At 34.8% G+C, this 23467-nt stretch overlaps 3 long non-coding RNA genes across 3 annotated transcripts; 2 read left to right on the top strand and 1 right to left on the bottom strand.

Moving 5' to 3' along the window:
* The first annotated feature begins 964 nt into the window (after nt 1-964).
* Nucleotides 965-5894, top strand: LOC125249392. The gene is made up of 4 exons (XR_007180550.1): nt 965-1057; nt 1865-1881; nt 2214-2386; nt 5772-5894. It is a non-coding gene; the product is annotated as an uncharacterized LOC125249392 (long non-coding RNA).
* An 11011-nt stretch (nt 5895-16905) lies between these two features.
* LOC125249395 lies at nt 16906-19292 on the bottom strand. Its single transcript, XR_007180553.1, has 3 exons — nt 17544-19292; nt 17366-17450; nt 16906-17217 (listed from the first exon to the last, which is right to left on the bottom strand). It is a non-coding gene; the product is annotated as an uncharacterized LOC125249395 (long non-coding RNA).
* A 113-nt stretch (nt 19293-19405) lies between these two features.
* LOC125249394 lies at nt 19406-22551 on the top strand. Its single transcript, XR_007180552.1, has 6 exons — nt 19406-19480; nt 19732-19825; nt 20313-20412; nt 20530-20683; nt 21750-21826; nt 22091-22551. It is a non-coding gene; the product is annotated as an uncharacterized LOC125249394 (long non-coding RNA).
* Nucleotides 22552-23467: the final 916 nt, after the last annotated feature.

Raw genomic sequence — 23467 nt, 5'->3', positions numbered from 1 at the left:
GATGATTTTTAAAAATTTAAAATGCAGAATGTTTTCTGTGATGGGTAGGTTTAGGGGTAGGGTTAGTGTAGGGGGATAGAATATACAATTTTTACAGTATAAAAACCATTAAGTCTCCATAAAACATGAAAGCACAACGTGTTTGTTTGTGTGTGTACAAAAATAACATAACGATATCCAGAAATCAATTTTAATTTATCAACATAGAACTCAAGTTTAATGTGATTTCATCATTCACCCACTAAGTGTGGGTTTTCTGTGGGGTTGGTTAGCCCATGTGGGGCCCTTAGCTCCGGGGCCCATAGCAGGTTTACTGTGGGCAACCCCCCATGTTCACAGCACAGTACAAGTTAAATCATTGTTTTATGATTAAATGCTCAAGGCACAGGGTTAATCAAACTTTTTAACAATCTAGTAAAATGTCACCAATGTCATTACATTCATTTGCCCATCCCATAACTAAAACTGCACACAGTCAACAAGATAGCAAGACAAGTACTGTCTTTACCTGTTTGTTTGTAGACTGAGACTGAGACAACTGTGTGTGTGTGTGTGTGTGTGTGTGTGTGTGTGTATATATATATATATATATATATATATATATATATATATATATATATATATATATGCACTACCGTTCAAAAGTTTGGGGTCAGTAAGATTTTTTTATGTTTTAAAAGAAGTATCTTCTGTTCACCAAGCCTGCATTTATTTGATTAAAAATACAAACAAAATCAGTAATATTGTGAAATATTATTCCAATTTAAAACAGCTGTTTTCTATGTCAATATACAGTAAAGTGTAATTTATTCCTGTGATCAAAGCTGAATTTTCAGTTATATATATATATATATATATTATATATATATATTTTATAATACACACACACACACAATATTAATATATTATTTTTCTGAAATGGCAATAAATAAATAAATAAATATAAATAAATATAAATTATTAGTAATATGACATCACGTGATTAATTCTAACCAATGAGACTGCTGGAACAGCATCAACGAACTGTCATTCCGGAATCGACTGGTACCGCAAACAGGTAAGCTTTTTATATTTCTATAGTAATTTCTGAGTTTTCAATTAAAATTAGTGTAACAGGTCGAAATGGTAATGAATTAATTAATTAATTGGAATTAAATTACACCCGCTTTAGTGGTCTATCTGATGAGTAACGTTATATTATTTAGCGTGCTGCGTTTAAATGTTATAACGGTTGACTAGCCGCTCATACAATTCATTTTCTGGTAATCTGAGGTAATATACTTTAAAAACCGCATTAATTCATTACCTTGAATTGTTTTACAACCATTTCGGTGTTAATTTGATTTATTATTGTTTCTCCGTTGCTATTTTACGCGATGACTCGACCGAGCTTGTTATGATGGCCTGCCTGAGTCAGTTGTGTCTTTGTATTAAAGATTTAAACAGCGACGTAAATACAATAACTAAGCTGCACACCCTTATTAAATCTCGTTACATAAGCTACGGCCACATTACTATCATGTTATCGTGACCTAAAAATAACAAATTTTACAATAACTTTGTACGCGTTGTCAAGCTGGCGCGTGCACGCGCGGGGACAGAGAGTGAAAGAGAGAGAGAGAGGACTCATTGCCTATATTCACCCGAAAAGATAACTGTCAAATTAAATCAACCATCTGTAATATTTAATTAATTATGAAAAAATATAACTGAAGTAAAACATTTAGGCCATGAAATAGATCACTAAAATGTTAATGTAATAATTTATCTTGAATGTGTACATTTAATCAGCACATTCATCCATACAGAGCAATATTTAATATATTTTTGTTTATTTTTCTCCCTCTTCCTTGTGTGTAATCAGATCATTGGTTCTGCTCTGTAAGTACTGTTTGACTCAGTCACACATTCTCAGTTTTTGCATTGTAGATTTGTCATGCACATTTACAAAAACTTTCTTTGCATTATATAACTGTGTTTTCATGAAGATTTTGCTTATGTTATCTGTTAATATTTCGGGTGTCATTTTTTAAAAATGAGATGATCCTCACTTAAATGGCAAATACTGTATGTTAAATTGCAACTACTTAAATGGCAAATACTTTTCAGTACAGTGGTGTCATATGTACATTCTCAGATGTTATTATACATAAAAAATATAATTTTAAACTGGCTTTATACCATTAAATGTTGTTTGTCCTCTCTCTTTTCAGTATTTATTGCCATCTAGTCCTGTTTGAAGAATTAACTGTGGCTCCAGCCATTAAGCAGACCTGAACCAGATGATGAAGGTCTTCAGGATCACCAGACACTACAGGCAGGTGTGTGAGAAAGTTGGAGCTACATACTGCAGGACGTTGGTCCTCCAGGACTGGACACCACTGTTGTAAGTGATCGATCTAGCAGTCAATCTGGATCTCTGAAAGTCATGTTCAGAACATATTGTAGGTATCTCAGCTCTGGCCCTCGAGAACCACTGTCCTGCAGACTTTAACACCAAACCTGGTCCAATATACCTGGGGCCGTATTCACAAAATGTTTTATCTTACAACTAAAAGTTCTCCTAAATAGGCAGTAAAAATTCTTAGGTAAGAGTTTTCACTTAAAGGATTAGTCCACTTTTAAATAAACTTTTCCTGATAATTTACTCACCCCATGTCATCCAAGATGTTCATGTCTTTCATTCTTCAGTCGAAAAGAAATTAAGGTTTTTGATGAAAACATTCCAGGAACATTCCAACTTCAATGGACACCAAACAGTTGAAGGTCAAAATTAGTTTCATTGCAGCTTTAAATTGTTCTACACGATCCCATACAAGAAATAATGGTCTTATCTAGAGAAACCATCACTCATTTTCTAAAAAAAAATATATATTTTTTTTAATACATTTTAACCATAAATATTCATCTTGAAGTAGCCCTGCGTTCCATTCGGAAGGGCTCATCCCTATGCCCTAATTCCTTTCAGATGGTTTCCCCTTCGGAGTGAGAGCTTCAAAGGGATGAAGGGTGTAGGGGTAAAAAAACCCTCTTTTTTTGGAACGCACTTCTGCGTCATCTTAACGAGACAATCAAGGAGGAGTAAATTGTGCAAGCAGCGCCCTTTGTTTAACGTTAGTTTATTTATTTAGGTTTATTACACCATATTGTGTCTATGTATTTGAAACATTTGAATGGACTGATAAAGGGAGCTGTAAAGTATTTTTGTTGAAGTACACTGTCGTTTTGACCATAATAATTTACTAAATCTAACTCGTATAAATATTACAATAGTACAGAAAAATACTATACATACATTTATAGGTAAAATCTCCTAACCTCCTGTACCCATTCTGTGACGTCAAACAACTTTCCTGTGCAAAGGATCATGGGGGCCTGAAGTGTCCATCAGTTGTACCCTTCGAAATCCTTCATTCTGAAGGGCCCTTTGAAGTGGCCCGTTTTGAGCACTTCGGTTTGGAACGACCCTTCAATATGGCGGCCATGATTGTTTTCACTCCGAAGTGCCCTTCGGAGGGCGATATATCCCGTTTGGAACCCACTGTATCTCTCTTCTTCTTCTTCTCTATTTGAATTCCAGCAGTGTAGACACTGCTAAGTGTATTACTGCCCTCCTCAGGTCAATGTTTGAACTAAATTGTCATATACAATATGTTAGTTCAATAGTATGTAACAATTAGTTCAAACTTTGGCCTGTGGAGGGCAGTAATACACTTAGCAGTGTCTAGATTGCTGGAATCAAATAGAGAAGAAGAAGAGAGCTAGTTCAAGATGAACATTTATGGTTAAAACATTTATAATATTTTATAATTTTATTTGGAAAATGAGCGATGGTTTCTCGAGATAAGACCCTTATTTCTCATCTGGGATCGTGTAGAACGCTTTGAAGCTGCAGTGAAACTAATTTTGACCTTCAACCGTTTGGGCTCCATTGAAGTCCACTATAAGGAGAATAATCCTGGAATGTTTTCATCAAAAACCTTAATTTCTTTTCGACTGAAGAAAGAAAGACATGAACATCTTGGATGACATGGGGGTGAGTAAATTATCAGGAAAAGTTTATTTAAAAGTGAACTAATCCTTTAAAACCTTTTCACAAAGCTGCTAAAACCATTACAAACAGTGAGAATTCTTAAGCTAAGAGAAAGGGTGTAGTTGACATCGTTGCTATGGATGATGTCATCACACTTATTAGCTATGCACTAGGGGTTGAACTGACTAGTCGACTTTAATGCTCTGCCGTGACACTTTAAAGTCCCTGTAAAGTCAATTCTGAGAATTGATTCTAAACACATTATAAATGTGACAAATGTATTGCTGCAAAAACATTACAAAGACTGAACTATGTAGTACTGAATTGTGAAGTTAGAGTGTTAAACAATTTTTCACCAATTCTGTGCTCAGGATTTTTTGGGCTAACACTATATAACTGTCTGACGCACTAGAGTAACCGAGCATGGCACCACCCCTAACGCTACAGCAGCTCGCCCGTTTAATCTCGAGTGTCAATACTGTTAGTTATACAGCCTAAATTTTGCTAGCTAGTAATGCCTTCATCACGCAAATGCATATTACCTGGTTGCGATAATATACAAAAGAAGCTTGTTCTCCTTATTTAAATTTGCTAAAAAACAGTGATATGAAGAAGGGGTGGATTAAATTAGTCTCTGCAGTGCTAATTTTACACCGGAGAGTTTTACAAACTTTCATCAGACACCTGGGATTCACTGACAATCTGCCGGACAGAATCTCTCCCATCCCGGCCTTCATCCTCCCGTCTCACGGCGCCGTCACCTGTCGAACTCGACAACAGTCGGCAGTACGTGCCCACCAATGAGTGTATGTTGCCTTGTGTGCGTAATTAGTAGGCAGTCCACAGTAACTCTACTAAATTGTGCAACCCTCTATCGTGATTCTTTTGTTTATATGCATCAGTGAGTTTGACTGATTAGACAAATAAGTTGAGGCGGCAGCTCTCGCGAGTGGGTGTGGTTTCAGCGCCGACAGCGGACACGCCCCCAGCGTTTGAGAGCAGAGAATACTGCTAATTTTTTCAAGATTTTGATAATTTATTTAATTTACTTGACGTTTTTTTTAATCATTCAAATTTGGCTGGGTGGTTAATAGCACATTTTACTGTGGTGTGACAAACTCAGAACACAGACTTTAATAGGGCTTTACAGGGACTTTAAACTTGACGTCGACTAGTCGCTGGTCCTATAGAGGACGCAGCAGCATAAGAAATCTTTGATGTTCACATTTACGCTTCGTTTCCAAAATGGTTACGTTGCTACAGCCTTCATACTGTAACCGTATTAAAGAACCTAAAAAAATATGAAAATAGATATTCCCAAATTTTTAATATAGGCTATAGGGAATTGCACGCAACATATATGGATTTGTTTTTAATTTTGTTTTTAATGACCCACCCCGCAAATAAAGTGACAATTTCTTATCCCACCCCAACCCGACCTGCGGGGTCTGTGGGTTATGAGATGACCCGCACATCACTAACCTACAACTGGAGAAGGTTAAATAACAGATGACTGTCATGCTATGAACCTGACATGACTAATGGCAAAATTCAAGATCTTGAATCTGCTCAAAGTACACCCAAATATGTTGGGTGAAATAATGAAGTTTGGTCAACAACTATGTTCTTGCAACTTCTTTGAGAGTCCCATATAATATATAATGTATGGATAATCTCATGTACTGGTAATGTGGTTTAAGAGGTACATTGTCCTAATGAATTCTCCTTCTTTTTGCAGGTCTAAGCCAGCCACAGTGGATACAGTGAAGCCACAAACACAGTTCATAGTTCTTGTATTTCTATTACATATTAAGTAATAAAAAAGATCATTGTTGTTAATAATTTTTGTCAGATGTTTATTTCCAGCTGGGTTTAGTAAAAAAGATGGTCTTGATCCAAGTATAATTTTGATTTTAGTTGCATGTTCTTAATTCTTTGCAAAACACAACCTGAACAGTTAGCTATTGAAAAGTTGGTGTGCAGTTTACAGACCTGCCAACATGTACGCATTTTGCGTACCAGGTACGCATTTTGACCTCAAAGTACGCTGGTACGATTTGTCACTCTATACTACGCAAAAACCCGGTGAGTCCTCTGTGCACGCGTAGTGCTCAAATCCAGCAAAAGAAAGAGTTTGACCAATCATATCGCTGGGTTCATTTCCCCAAATAGCAAGCGGGGATGATTGACCTATCAATAAAAAGAGACTGCAAATCGACAGCAACACAAAGTCCCGCGCGATCCTCCTTCCACTCCTGCAGTCTCAGTGACTGAATTCTCAAGCGAGGACAGTACAGCAGTCACGGTACTTCTGACTCCTTGAGGTAAACGGGTATAACATGCTCAAGTAATGTTGAACAACAAATCTAAATAAAATTGAAATCGCTATATGGCTTAGTGATTATGAAAGTGCTGTGATGTGTGACTGACTGACAAGCGCGAGTCTGGAGAAACAGGCGTTTATTTATTTATTCTCTTGATACGTATAGCCTACATGTGTTGCGTTATTGTGTTAATACTAACTAAAGTACCTAATTATGTTACATAGCCTACTTATTTTGTAAGAAAACTATCACATTAGTTACTTATGCATTTAAAAGCACCGTTGTCGCAGTGCTGCGCGAGCTCTCTCTCATACACACAAACGCGCGCGAGCACAGAGAGGGAAGATCATTGTAAAATGAAAATTGACGTGCTTGGTTTAAAATTTGTTCTTGCTTGTGTTATTTTTTTGTCAGAAAACATTTTTAATTATCCACCCGTGTTTTTAAGTTTCGGTAAATGACGGACTCTTTAGTTAACACAACCCCTCGTTATATAACTAACTTCTTGATATTCTTGAATTCTCGATTCGTTTTGCACTTATGGGTACTGTCTATTCACTGTTAACTGTTTTCTATAAATATGCTGTATTTGAACAAGACAAACATTCGCTGATTAAAGGTTAGCCAATACAAACATGTTACAAATAGATACCTTTTTTTTCTGTGGGATTTAGTATATCCAATATTATTCCAATATCCAAATATTTTAGCACATGTTTTAGTCCATATTAAATATGTGAATGTGATTCACTTGTGGTTGTCAGTTTGTATAAGCACACATTATGCAATGCAATATTAATCATGAATAAAAAAAATGCTTTTGAGCAGGTGTAGTGAAAATATAAAATAACAGTCAAAATTAGATTAACGAAGATGGGTGTGTGTTTGTGCTTTGTGTATTGTATTCTCAAAAATGTAAAAAAATATATGACCCCCCCCCCCCCCCCCCCCCCCCAAAAAAAAACCGTGTCCTGTCCCATCACACTGGTACTCGAAAATTTTTTCCAAGGTTGGCAGGTCTGAGTTTATATCAATTAAAATTATATATTTTTGAGCGTTTTTTTTAAGCCACAAGGACAAAACCAGTGTATAATTGTTGTAATAATTTAAATTATTTAATTAATCAATGGCCTAATTAACAGCTACCAGTTAAACATACAAATCAGAACGAATACAAAAACTGCAATGGAAACCATTAAATATTTGCAAGTAAAGACCAATACAAATTTGTAATGGAACCATTAGAACCAATACAAAAACTGTAATGGAAACCATTAAATATGTGCAAATAAAGACCAATACACATTTGTAATGGAACCATTAGAACCAATACAAAAACTGTGATGGAAACCATTAAATATGTGCAAATAAAGACCAATACAACTTTGTAATGGAACCATTAGAACCAATACAAAAACTGTAATGGAAACCATTAAATATGTGCAAATAAAGACCAATACAACTTTGTAATGGAACCATTAGAACCAATACAAAAACTGCAATGGAAACCATTAAATATGTGCAAATAAAGACCAATACAAATCTGTAATGGAAACCAATACAAACCAATAAATCCTAATGGAATGTGCCCAAAACACACTACGTAATGGAAACCATTTTGTAATGGTTTTAATGGTTAATGGCTGATGGTTTGTAATGGTTTTGTAGTGGAAACCATTAGGATTTTTGTAATGGTTTCTATTGTTTTTTTCAGCAGGGTTTTTTCTGTAGCTTTTGCAATTTTTTAAATATATACCTCAGGTTTTGTGTCAAAGCTATTTGTACAGTCAGTCGCAAAGCTCTTTTCCGTTTTGGATGTGTTTTGTGTGTTTTTCGCGACATTCACGCTGAAAACCAATGCTGCCGCTCAGTCTTTTGCCACTCAATGGACGTGACCGCAGTCATAACGGTCGACGGTGACGTCACGTGCATACCCTCCATAGAGACAGAGTGACACGCGTCATAGTCTGAAAATCACGCCCACCGGGGGGGAAAACAATCCAACCGTCTCCATTGACTTTGTATTGCGTGAGGCTGCCTCATTGTCTTTTCTGACTTATTACAAAAAACAGAACAATGCCTAAAAGCTGTTGTGTGACAAGGTGTACAGCTAACAAGCTAAAAAAAAAAAAAAAACAGAAATAAGTTTTCATAAGCTGTCAACCCCAAAAAACGAATGTTTAAGGACACAAAAGTGAATACAGGCAGTGAAACAGAGCACAATGGGTCATATTACTATGAGAAATGCATTAGAGGGGAACGTATTCGGGGACAAGTGAAATAATTCTTTGACATGGTTAAAAATAATGAATGGTTTGTTTTTGTTGGTTTGTTTAGCATATGTTGTCGCCGATTACGTTCCCCTCTAATGCATTTCTTATAGTAATATGACCCGTTGTGCTCTGTCTCACTGCCTGTATCCACTTTTGTGTCCTTAAACATTCGTTTTTTGGGGTCGACAGCTTATGAAAACTTATTTCTGGGTTTTTTAGCTTGTTAGCTGTACACCTTGTCACACAGCAGCTTTTAGGTCAGGACCTCCCCTATCTGCAGTGCTGTCCCCCCCAAAAAAAATATAATTAAAAATCACGCTAAGTATTGTAAATAAATGATATATACTTAAAATAATTATGTAAGTAGTAAATCAAAACAAATGCAAACGGGCGTTTTAAGATTAAAAACATTTTGAGTCACCCCTCCCTTGCCTCACAGTGGTTTAGTCCACCGCTCATGTCACACTCGTGTGTGTAGAAGTCCGGCGGCGCCGGCGGGAGAGAAAAGTTCGACAGTACAGTTGAGAGGAGCTCCAGTAAGTATGAAGGATGAAGTGATTATTTTCTCTATAATACTGACGATGCTGAGTAATTAGTAATAAAAAAAATAAAATAAAAAAAAAGATAACATGATTTATTTATTTGTTTTATTTTTTTTTTTTTTTCGTGAGTCCGCTATTTTAGCGATTATAATGTTACCTAGCTTGTTTGGTAGCTTGTTTACAATAGCTTGTTGGATTCTAAGTCACCCACACCAACAACAATTAACACTGTGATAAGAATATGTGAACTGTAATAAGGCTAATTGATTTACTGTTGTGTGCTGGGTTTTGCTCAATGTGTATCATCTTTTGGTGACTTGGTTGTAAACAACTTCAAAAATATTCCAATAAATAAATGATTTTGAAGAAGAATTTTTTGGTCAATTTAGTCAGTTTTTTTTTTTTTCCACTGAACCAAAGAGAAACAATGAGCATAATGGCACAGTCTTCATGCTACAATAATAATAGTAGTAAGGTTTTCTTCTGTGTAACATTACATATATCCTTTTATAAGTAAAATTTTGGCTGTATTATTTGTGTCCCATTCAAAAATTGCTCTTGAGAAAATGTATGTTTATTTTCTAACATTTAAACTTAGACCTAACATTTAAACTTTAAACTAAGAAAAGTTAGAATCATGTAATATTAGTGCTATTTTATGCAAAAGAACTAAACGAATAGCTTTAAATAAAGTTTATCTTTAAACGGGTAACACCAAAGACAATTTTTATGAAAAATGTATTTTACAAAATGGCTGCTGCAAGATATCAACCCACATGTTGTCAATCATAGTATATTCACTAAATCAAGTAGTTTAATCCATTTGTATTTTTTTTTTAAATTCCCTAACAATAAAGTAGGTCAAGAAGGCTTAATTGTTCAAATAACATTGTTTCATATATATATATATATATATATATATATATATATATATATATATATATATATATATATATATATATATTGTAATCCTAAAGTGTTTTTCAAGTGTAATATTTCTGTAATGTCTACGTTTCTGTAGAATGACCCTCTTATGTATATGTCACTGGTGATTCAATGTGTTACTGTTTTTGTGTCTGTCACATTAAATAAAATGTGTCATATATGACATGATAATAATTTTACATTCATTGAATTCTACTACACTCAAGAATTAAGATTTAAAGGATTGCATCATTTCTTGTTTATAACTGTTTTTCAAATATTTTCATTGTTAGAGCAAATAGATGGTTGCGCAAATGAACTAACATCATTCGATCACACTTTTAACAAACCTGATTAAAATAAATAAAACAATCTCCTTATTTTTTTGCATTATCATTATTTTCTGTAATTCTGAATGCATGTGCTGAAAAAAAATGAGAAATAAAATTTCATAAAAACCTTAAATATTGCCAGAGAAGTAAGGTAACATCAGTGGGGAAAAAAAACAAAAAAAACCAAAAAAAAAAACACGCGGTCATTAAATAAAAGCACAAAACAAAACAAAAAATATTTAAGCTGTAATTTATGTGTATTCATAAAGTCAAAGGGTAATCTAATAATGTGGTCTAAATTTAAATCTCAGAAAAATAAATACATTTTAAGACATCTTGCCATACCAAAAGTTACGTTTCATAGCCTCCTTTATTTAGGCTATTATTAGGCTTTTAAAAGTCAAAGACATAGACTTTAAGGGCCCGCGGGAGGAAGATCTAGGTTTACGAACAAATTAAAAAAGCAAGAGGAATCATTTTGGCTCCTTCACATTTAAAATGTAAAATAAATGTGTATGTCACATACGTTTTCCTATGGCACGGATACCAAAAAAGAATCGCTAAACTGTGTTTTTTTAGGATGTGTTGGGGATAGGCTATATCAGACATTGAAAGTTCTCGCGCACCACGAACATAATCCAATTTATCTAGTTCATAATATGAACCTGCTTATCATAAAAACGGTTGTATATGACCAACTTTAGGCTATTTAAAAGCATTCCATACCTTAAGCGGATCCTTGATCAAAATAAGCGAATCAATAGTTTCATGAACACCTGCAGCGGGGTTTTTCTCGCTCTCCACATTAGGCTATATTCTTACACCCCATGACGCTTTGCGCGAATTATGGCTGTAACTTCCGCAATAATACGTTTTTTTTTTTTTTTTTTTTTTTTTTTTTAATCTGGGTACAATGTGATTACATTATTCTACTGAACCTTCAACCATCGAACCTTAAAAGGACATTTAAAAGTGTAAAAGGATCAGACCATGAATAACCCCAAAAGCGCGATTCTTTTCACAGCAATAATGAACGGGTGTCACTGTAATACATCTGTGTTATGTAGCCTAACATACGTTAAAAGTAGCTAAAGTTCGCCACATATTCACAGATTCTATAATTTGGATCATAACTCGTGATCTAAACGCTGTTACTACACAAATAACATCTTTTCAATCGTAGTAATAAAGAGAAGCAGCTACAACCTAATTTTCCTCAAAACCAGCTTTTCTCCGCAGTGGACAAAACATTGATCTCTATGCGCTGACGGCTGAGGCGCAGATCCGAAGGGACCGTCTGCAAAGTGCAAAACCTGAATACTATCTTTTAGCGAATACTACAAAAATACCCAATAACTTACTGACACGGGGGGTTGGTTGGGCGGGTTGGGCTTGAGTCTCTGCCCCTGAATTTGGTGACACTAGTGTATTACAGTCAAGCTACTGAATATCATTTTCATAATAGTTATTACACTTGTTTCATAAAAAAAAATATAGAAATTTTACAAAAATACATTTTCCAAAATAAGTGTTGTGTTGTTGTATAAACAGCAGGACAGCGGTGATGTGTGAACCGAATTTGGTGACAAACAAGGGACGTCCCCTGGACGTTCTGAACGTCCTTTTAGGTCCGCAGTAGGTCCGCTTTGTAAAGTTCGCTGGCGGACGTTCGGGGGACGTCCCCATTGGGTCCGCTTTGTAACGTTCGCTGGCGGACGTTCGGGGGACGTCCCCATTGGGTCCGCTTTGTAAAGTTCGCTGGCGGACGTTCGGAGGACATTCAAGTTCCAGTTTGCGAAAGTTCTGACGTCCCTCATCTGATATTTCCATAACAACACTTGCAAAAACCAGTAGCCCATGCCTTGCCTTTTATCAACAGACCTGACACCTTGCAACTCAGACAAAGGACAAATTAAACTAAACCTATTGGATTTAAAATAGGCCTAGGTCGTGTTCCTTAAAAATCCCTTTAAATATGATAAGGGATTTTACAGAAACCATGATTGTTTTGCTGTGCAGGTTGATATTATGGTTCTACTGCAAGTAAAAATAGTATTTGAATTCGGGTCATTCTACAGAAAAATCCACTTTTGGTATGACAAAATGTCTTAAAATGTTTTTTTTTTTTTTTTTTCTTTTCTAACGTTTAAACTTAGACCACATTATTATATTACACATTGATTTTATGAATACAAATGACAGCTTTATTTATTTATTTGTCACTGGTTTCCTTACTTCTCTGGCATTTTTAACGTTTTTATGAAATATTATTTCTCATTTTTTTCAGCACATGCAGTCAGTGTTACAGAAAAAATAATGATAATGCACAAAATGAGATTGTGTTTTTTTTTATTTCAATCAGGTTAGTTAAAAGTGTGATTGAATTATGATAATTCAATTGTGCAACCTTGTATTTGCTATAACAATGAAAATATTTGAAAAACAGTTATAAACAAGTAATGATGCAATCCTTTACATCTTAATTCTTGAGTGTAGCAGAATTCAATGAATGTAAAATTATTATCATGTCACATTTTATTTAATGTGACAGACAAAAAACAGTAACACCAGTGACAAAATGAATCACCAGTGACGTATGTGTAAGACCAAAGATCCTTATTTTTCACCTATAGTTAAGTATATGACTAATTTTTTACATTTAGTATACAATCAAAGACTTATCACTGACACTTAGTGAAAGCAGTCAATAAAAGATCATAAACATTTAAAAAATGTCTGTAAAATACACTGTATTTTACAGACATTTTAATGTCGCTGCTTCTCAGCTGCAGCCAATTAGCCATATCTGCACAAAGGAGGATTAATAATGAGAAAGAAAAGGTATAATCATGTAATCTTAGTGCTATTTTATGCAAAAGAACTAAATACATAGCTTTAAATAAAGTTTATCTATAAACAGGTAACACCAGTGACAATGTTCATGAAAAATGTCTTTTACAAAATGGCTGCTGCAAGGCATCAATCCACATGTTGTCAATCATGATATATTCACTAAATTAAGTAGTTTAATCCATTTGCATTCTATTGAATTCCCTATCAATAAAGTAGGTCACCAGTGAACTAAAAGCTTCATATGAAATTATGATTTTCTAATTAAAATTTCTGATAACTGAAAAGAGGTAGTGAACTTTCCAATGGCCTTTCTACATTGATCTTCAGGAAATAGGAAGAAGGAAGTCAAGTGATGTCATCAGTGTGATTATTTATTTCAAAATAAGAGATTTTTGTTAAAGGAAACACCAGTGACACAACACCAGGGGACAACTACACTACATTCATTATATATTTTATAATATTTATTTGGCATTTGGTTTTTTATGTCATTTACATTATATATTTGATAGTTATGCATACATTATTGTATTTTAAATGGTAGAAAAACCTGTTTCTGAGCTGAAAATAAAGCACTTTTCCTCTGTACATGACTGTGAGGACGAGCACTTCTGTGGCGCTTGGAATTATTATAATTAAAAAACAAATGTTGCCACATGGCTCAATTGTTTTTTTTAATTTAATTGTTTAAATAACATATTGTTTCATATTAAAATATATATAAAAAATGCAATCCTAAAATGTTTTCAAGTGTAATATTTCTGTAAAGTCTAGGGACAGAAAAGTGGACGTTTCTGTAGAATGACCCCTTCATTGTAAAATGAAGTAAATATTAAAAATGAACAACTTTCATGTTAGCCTATGGGAAAAAAATAATGGAGTAACGTCATCAGATCATGTGTGCTTTCAGCAGTTATCATATTAAACATCACAATCATGATACCCCTCAATAGTAGGCTACTGAATATAAGATACCTAATATAAGGCTATACAATTTATGTATTTCCATGCATGAAGAAAATTTAATCCCATGGAGCTCTAAAATAATGTTATTGACTTCAACTGATGAATGCAGCAAAGAAAAGATGAAGAATGGAAAAGCACATTGCTGGCAAAGAAATTGGAAAATAACACAGGTAAGACAATTCCTACACCCATAAATACCTGTCAAACATTGTTTTATTAAAGAAAAAATTATTTTAGGGAAAAAAAATACTTTAATTTTTTACACTTAAGACAGGTAAAGCATGTGGCAAAAAGTGTAATATAGCCACACAGCTGGGAGATACAAGCAAGTGACGATCGAGTGACGTCATTCTTTAGGGTACTCGCATGTATCCATGGCAACGCTCAGCTGCGTTGAGAGTTAACGGTCCTGCCGGTGATTTTCTCAGATCAGGCCTTGAGTTTTCTCTTTCGTCGGCTGAAAAGGTATTTTAAATTTTAGTTTAGCAGACATTAGCTACCATAACGACTGTTCATCTTGTAAAGTTTAAATTATATGACAAGATTACATTTACAAACGTTTGCTGAAGTTGTTGTCCTGGCTGACCGTTACGGCCTATCTTCAAATGTGCACTAATCTTGGTCTCACGAAATCCAAATTGTCAGTAACAAATGTTTTTTAATAGACAAACAATACCTGATACATTACTGAATGTGTTCATTTTGTCGTTTTAGGTTAGAAGCCAACGAAAAAACTGCCATCAGACTACCACAGCTGACAACGAGAGACGCGCGTGCACAAACAACTGCATGTTTGCCTAACACACACACACACACACACACACACACACACGGAAAGAGCACAACAATTATAAAACTGTTCATTTATAAATAAATAAATTTTGCTCCTTACAACGTGTTTGTTATCTTTTTTTTTTAATTAACCTAGAAGTAGGCTCAAATAAAAAACAATAAGATGACTTAATCGAAAGTCCCCTAAACGTCCCGAATGGCCGCTGAACGTCCTGTGAACGTCCCCGTGAACGTCCGGAGGACGTCTTTGCGGACGTCCGCGGGACGCGAAGAGGATCCTACACATGGACGTTCGGGGGACGTTCTGGGGACTGGCACTTTCCCCCTCTGATAAGATCTGAAGCACTGAAAGGTATGTGTGCTCTCTCTGAGAAATAGCCTATTTTAATCTAAAGAACAAAAAAAGTTCTTGCACCATGTTATTATAGAATAATTGAAGCTCTCTTTTACATTTGATATATTTAAATTAAATATGCCACTCTCGTTATTGGAAAATCCCTGAAATTACATAAAGCCATCATACAGAAGTTAAACAAATATGATATGAATTTAAATGTAGTCGATGCACTGCTTTTGAACACTTTTCCTGTTGCATGCAGCGTTTTAATGTTTTAATTACATCGAGGAGTTAGGCGCATGATCATTCCTCTTTTTAAAAACTGCACAAATATTTCTGCTCTGGCGTAGGCATGGTTTTAAAAAGCTAGAAAACTTTTGTGCATAAGCATAATTTTGTGCATACACACACATTTACAATGAAATCTACTAAATTTTTATATATGAGGCCCCAGATCTTTCCTCTCAGGAATCTGACAAATCTCACTGGGGTTCTTTATAGCATATTTACATAATTTAAAATTATTACAATATTGTACATTATATTTAAGTGTTTACTTTGGCACATCTTTCAAAATAGGACTATTATTTATTAACTATCACTGATTCAACCTAAATGCATTAAATATAGGCTACTATCCCAATCAGGTAGACATATCAATTGTGTAACAGTGTAATAGCAACCTCTTTAAATCGACAGGTTTATCTGTCTAATTATAGGTTTATACGTGATTGCAATTTCTGCGGAACTTGTCATGTCAAAATGTATCTCTTATATTGACGAGCAATATCATATCATATGAAGTTTCAGTGTTTCATTTAGATTCTGAAAGTCTATTCGTATGACTCAGCCCACCAAACAGATAGCCTACATTCGACAAAAACAGCAAACTTGAAGGTTTATGCGCTGATCAGTTTTATCCAGTCTGCAAAGTGCCGCATTTCACCCGCGCGAGTGATTACAAAGCGCATGTTGGCTAGAACGACGGTTACATGGTAAGTGAAAAACTTATTTTAATTGCTTTTGTCTAACTTTTTTTTTTTTTTTTTACTTAGCCAACACGTTTCTTTTAATAAACAAACAGAAGAAAGGTAGTTTACTGTGTGTTGTCCAGGACGCTATTCTCCGCATGCAGGTAGTTTGTCATTTCTAACGTAAATCCCTAAAATCTCTTGATTAAAAACTGTGGTGGATTGATCAATATTGCTGCCGAGAGTTATGTTAGTTATACAGTTATGTTATACGTTAACGCCTAATATGTTACTGTACTGGACCTATAAAATATATAGATGAAACGATGTTTCAGAAGCAGTCAAATCACTGCCAGACAGCACTTTTAAAGTTTTATCCATCGTACCGTAAAGATAAATAGCCTACAGTAGTTTTAATCATACTCTAAAATAAAGTACAGCATTAAGCTATACCTAGCCTATGCTTAAAACTACTGTAGTTATTTTTACAGTTCATTTTATTATTTATTTATTTTAATTTTTCTGTTATATATTCAATAAGTTATTGCTTCACATCAACTTTATTTAGGTTTCATCTTTTACATCTCATAGCTGAACTTCAATACAGATTTACCAGCATATTAATTTCATCAATTAACAACATACAATTAAAGTCATACCACTAAAATCACATTAACACATTTTACTAGTGGAAAATAAATGATGAAAAAAAAAAAAAGAAAAAAAAAAGTTTGAAGAGTTAAAGTACTTAATTAGAAGCTAGTATACAACAATAACCAACGAATATCTTACATCTTAAAACCACATGCTTTAAAGAAAAGGGTCTTCTTTATTGCGACTTCCCGCCTGTCTCACGATAGTTCAGCCCGTCTGCGGGAAGAAAATGCTGTCAGCACGGCTTAACTGGGAAATGAGCGCCAGCACCAAACCTATTTATACTTTGAAGTTGCAAACAACATCGGTACAAAACAAAAAAAAAATTACATTACAAATTACGATTACATTAAAGTGGACCTACCAATTTCTCGTATGCTTTTCCTCTTCACAACGACTCTTCCCGCCTGTCTCACGTTGGTTCAGCCGGTCTGCCAGCGCTGGCGCCGCTACGGGAGGAAAGAGCTTAGTGCGGTTTAACAGGGAATTGAGCACCCGCTTCGATGTTCTTAGGACATTTATAAACTCAAACGTGCTTATACCTTGCAAACAATCTTGGTACAAAATGGTACAATCTTGGTAGCCTACAATCTTGTCTTCACAACGGCTCCGCCATCTCGCGATGGTCCAGCCGGTCTGCCAGCACCGCTGCAGAAGGAAAATTCTAGTTAGTGCGGCTTAATTGGGAAATGCTCACCTGCTCCGATGTTTATATTTATTAACTCAAACATCCTCGGACTTTCATCTTCACCACGCTGCAGGAGGAAAAGGGAAAAGGCCAGAAAATGAACGCTTGATCACATATTTTTATGTTAAGTTATTAACTAAAATGTAGCTTTATATCTTGCAAATAACATCAGAATAAAACATAGAGAGAAAAAAAAAGAGAAAAAAGTTAACCTACCATACTCTTGTGGGCTTTCATCTTGATGATGAGCCTGTCATGCGTGAGGAGGTGTGTGGTTGTTTTTCACAGTCAATTAGTGCAGTAGGCTAATATTTTTTCCAGAATGCATTGAAAATATACAGTAACGTACTCTACACAGCTTGGGACCATACAGTTGGGAACTATTAAGAATACAGTAGACCTAACAAGCTGTGAAAACGACAAAATCTACAGTACTATGCTGTACTCAGATTCTACAGTACACTCTAAAAAAAAATGGTTCTTCAGCGGTTCTTCAGCGGTTCTTTGGGGTGGTTAAGGTGCTATATAGCACCGCTACCTTATAAAGAACCAGTAAAGCACCTGTATGGTTCTTCAGCGGTACTTCAGTGGTTCTTCAGCGGTTCCTTGCTGTGGTTAAGGTGCTATATAGCACCACTGCCATACAAAGAACCTGTTAAGCCTCTGTATAGTTCTTTAAAGGTTCTCTAACTCTCTTATTCTCTTAGTTTAGTTGGGGAAAGGATTAAAAACAACATTAAATTACAGTGTATTTTCTAAACATAACCTGGTTCTCAACCTTTTTGTCCCCAAGCCCCTCTACACTGTAAGTGAATATGGGTGTAAGTTGGATTGCTATAACTATTTGAGTCTAATTACTTCGTCTTTCTGCGAATTGCTCTCAATATTGTACACTCAACTACTCAAATATCTCACTTTCAGCCAAAGGATAATTTCTCTTTAAGGACCCCGTGAAAGACGGTTTTTTTTTTCTGACGTCATGACTCACGAGACTTTCTGGAGTTTTCTGCTCGGCCGCCATTTTCTTTCCCCTGGACTCGGATGAAATAAGGTAGGTTGGAAATGTTTTAATTAATATACTCGATAATGCAAAGGTTGAACATGTATTTTAGCGGTTTATGAGTTAATTAGCGTTGTTTGTGAACATGAATACTAACGAAATCGTAACTAACCGAATTTTTGAATTTGCGCGGCCTGCAGTAACGTTATAAAGGTTAGCGCTAATTGAATATTTCTATTCTATACAAGATGTTGCATTTACTCGTTTTATTCTATAGAAATGTATTCAGTTTGGACCATGTAAATATGTCTCTAAATAATTTTTAAAAGAAACGTCTCCTTTACCGTGTATGTAGCGCGTGCTATTTGAAATGCTGCGGGCAGGAAGTGCGTGGGGAGCGGGAGAGACGCCCGAGTCGAGGCGCAGGGGATCCTCGCATTACAATTATTGAGTTTAGGTTTTTAAAGTAATGTTTGTCAGTTCTTTTATTTGTCTTTTTCACGTTAGCTCTGATTTATTCATCTATTTGTTCGACCAAAATGACGAAGAAAGTGTGTGAGTAAAGACATATTTAAGGCTTACTTCATTTGACTAGCGCGAGGTGTTTTTTTATCCTGTTTTTTTTAGTAGAATGAAATGGCTGAGTATTTACACTACTAATTAATTACTTGCACTGCAGCAAACAAGTTTTTTTTTTTTTTCATTTATAAACACTGATTCTCCTCCCCCTTTTAGGATCTAAAGCTCCACAATGTTTGACGACTAAGGACACTTTGCAATAACTTTACATGGTAAGTAATTTCTATAAAAACGGCTATAATTGTTAATATATAATATGAATTACCAATGTTGGACATGTTTGAATAAAATCCATCTAATGCTGTATATTGACTTGAATGTTATCCTCATTAACAAACTTTAGACTAAGAATTATCCATTCCAAAACATTCATCAACCCCCTCTTATGCCATCTCAAATGCATGCGACTTTTTTTCTTGTTGTTTTGTATTAATTTTTAATTTTTTTTTTTTTATTCTCACAGTGACAGTAGCCATTGACATTAAATTAATCACAGTTCCAGCTAAAAATCTTTACCGTTCTACTGAAGAAAAAAAGTCAACTTGGATGGCCTGATGGTAAGTAAATTAACAGCTAGCTTTCATTTTTCGTGAAATATCCCTTTAATCAAGAATGATTAAATATATTAGGGTGTAAAGCTAATTTATTAATTGATGCATGTCTTATTTTCAGACTTATAATTATATATTATAAATTCATAATTTTAAATGAAACCAATGACTGATTCAGATGCATTTCTTAATTAATCTGTAGTAATTTAGCACTGACGAAATGCTGAAACGCATTGGAAAAATAAAGAATTTATTTTTTTTTAGCTCCTTTTTTTAATTTATTTTTTTTTTTTTTTTGATCCCTCAATGCCACAAGTGTTGCTGGTATTGTCCATAAATATATTAATTGCAAATTTGGCCAGTCATTAATATGAATTATTTTCTTTTTCTTGTCCTTTGCGATTGCATATCTGCAAAAATTTGATTTCCTATTACAGATTATTGTGCTTTTTTTTTTTAATTAAGAAAAATAATCACAATTGCTTTATCACAGGCTGAAAACATTCACCTGAGAAGTGTGTCCTGAAGGCCCTTATCTTTTTCCTGAGAGAAAGTCCTGAAGACCTCATCAAGGAGTACTTTCTGAGTTGAACGTAAGAATATTCTATTTTGGTTTATTTTCAGAAAAATAAGTCTAAATTTGTGTATTTTGTAGTTATGCTAGCAAAAGGTGACCAAATTTGTTTTTTTTTTTATGTTCACTATTTTAGGATAACCCGACAGATGATTGAGGAGCAGCTCACCATGGCGATGTTCATTATTTGGAAGGAGGGGGAGAACTTCATGAACCATCTGCTGACATTGAGGGAGTTAAAGTTTTGAATCAACTTACTTAAGTTACATCAGCTTGTGCCCTGCTTCTAGGTATGACATACATCATCAACCTGGCTTGTCCGAAACCCCTTTGATTTACTTTGTATATATATGTTAGAGCTGCACAATTTATCGTAGAAAGGTCGCAATCTCGATTCAAACACCCACGCGATCCTACTTTATTAATGACCCGCCTGTGTCTATTAAACCTTTGACAAAAACATTCAGTGTTCATGCTGCCACTGATCCAGAGACAGCAGTTTTGATCCACACTGTAGTTATTCAAGGATTTGGTTATTTGATTTTTTTCACAAATATTAAAATTATCACATAAGTAATAAGATAAAGGTTTACAGTTAGGATATAATCACTGGACATTAGATAGCGATCAAAATAGAGCAAATCGAAACTAACATGGTGCTTCAAATAACTGTCATATATAAATTACCTTGTTAAGCCACTAGGTGGCAACCAGTGACGTTGTCATTGAATCATTCATTCAATAGATTGGATAAGGTTAAACCCTGATTCATCCAGTAGTGAAACAAGTATTTATTAATGAGCCATTAATATATTCAAAACCATTTTTTAAAAATAATTCATTCAAATTAAACATTTTCCGGCAATTAGAGTCCAGCTATTAATATTTTGCTAGAACTAGTAAATTAAATGTTATTTTTAGTTGTCTGTTTAGAATCGTGGGAGAATTGCGATCTCTATTTGAAACCAAAAAATCATGATTCTCATTTTATCCAGAATCCTGCAGCTCTAGTGTATGTCTCGTACAAATGTGAAGTTGTATGAATATCATGTTGTGTTGTTTGAGAATTGCTTTGATTTGTGCAAGGGTAATCACCTTTAAAGGATTAGTTTACCCAAAAATGAAAATTCTGTCATTAATTACTCACCCTCATCATTGGAGGGACAGAAACCTCTTAGACTTCATCAAAAAGATCTTAATTTGTTTTGAGTTCAGAAAAAGCATACGCATAAAATACGAAGTATACTTTGAGCTTTACACACATAGTAATGAATGTTTAAAAAACAAAACAAAAAAAGTATTGGGTAAAAGCATCCCCCATGTTATGTTAACCTAATGATGTTATTTTGTTTAAAGGCCTACAGTTGGAAGCAGCTATTCTCCTCTTGCCTGCACTGTTCAAGGTGGACCTGGGGTTGCTGTTTGACATTGAGGTGAGCCATGAACAGTTGACTACAGTTGATTGTGTGAAGCACAATCTAATCAAAGCACGACACTTATTGCACATTTTGTTATACAAATGATAATACACAAACTATTCTATCAATGTGAAGAGAAAATTACATTCATTTCCAGTTAATGGCCAAAAGTATTTGAGCAGTTGTATATGACAGTAGTTGAAATTAATTTAGCTTATAAGGTTTGCCTTTCAAATAAATATGTGAAGATGGTTAATGCTATTATCCCCTCTTCTCCAGGGCCATGCTCAGACCAGCCCTCCTTTCATCCCAACACCTAAGATAGTGCCTAAAGCCTGCGGGAAGATCATCTCATGCAGTATGACCACATTTTGTTCACGTTGGATGGCCAGTTAATCACAGATTAGAGTGAGGACATCTTGATGGCACTGGGCCTCCTCCTATGTGTATATTTTGCGTTTGGAATCGAATCCAATCCAGTACCCTAAAGGACTGAAAAAGACACTGACCTTTTTGAAGTGTGTTGTTTTGAAATTGAAGGATGCAGTCGGACTTCCTGTCACTGTAAAATGAGTGTACAAATCTGAGTAGACTTTTGGAGTCAATATTCTCTCTTGCTCCCTTTCTTATGGTTTAAGTTCCAGTTTCTATATTGTTTTTGAAATCCTGAAGGACTTACAAAAATGTTAGTGCGCTGAAAGAAACTGCAGGACTTCAGAGCATAACTCAGTATGTAAAAACAGGACTATTGTCTTCAAAAATGTACATATTTCAAGCTTGTTGCATTATTTTGTATGTGTATAAAAGGGGAGTATAATGTGATGTTGTACATGTATATTCCCTGACTTTTCAGCACTGAGTTTATTTGCTGCTGAAAGAAATAAATTAAAAGGTTTTGAAAGTGTAATGTATTTTGTTTTTCAGTAAGCATTTAGTACATGATTTTGAATCTTTGAAGTCATGATTTGGTAAGAAATTATTAATTATCATTCATAAAAGTGTAATTTAGAAGCATATTGACTCATCTACAGTAGTACCTGGCATGATAACGGGCCCTGCTAGCTCAAAAAACAATATATGGCACCTCTAATTTGACAAATGTGCTAGAAAACTTTAAGAATAGGTGCTATATAGCACCAGAAAAGGTTCCCCTATTATAACGAGCCAAAGAACCACTGCTGGTGCTATATGGCACCTCTTATGGTTCTATATAGCACCATACGACAAGGTGCCATATAGCACCTTTAAAGATAGGTTCTATATAGCACAAAAAAAGGTTCCGCTATGATTACGAGCCAAAGAACCATTTTTGGTGCTATATAGCACCATTTTTGTTTAGAGTGTAGGGATATGTTGAGAACACAGTATAATAGTGTGAAAACAACAGAAATCGTTTACAGCATATAACTTAATTCCTTTTCATCACTGTGCCAACTTTGGGAAACTCGAAACCTGCTAATCTGAAGTTACTGAGATCTCCCTCTGGAGTGCAGCATTATTTGTTTGGACATCTTCATTCAGATGAAAATACCGCACCCTCGTTTAAGATGTAATTGTGAGAGTTTCCTTTCTGTTTTCTGTTGTATTGTACTCTCCATAAGTCTAATAAATGTTTCTCTGACTTGCAGCATTTCAAGCCTCCTGAATGCAAAGATT

Source organism: Megalobrama amblycephala, linkage group LG16, assembly GCF_018812025.1.
Source record: "Megalobrama amblycephala isolate DHTTF-2021 linkage group LG16, ASM1881202v1, whole genome shotgun sequence".
Lineage (NCBI taxonomy): Eukaryota > Metazoa > Chordata > Actinopteri > Cypriniformes > Xenocyprididae > Megalobrama > Megalobrama amblycephala.
The sequence above is the reverse complement of the archived record's forward strand: the minus strand, read 5'-3'. Positions and strand labels throughout refer to the sequence as shown.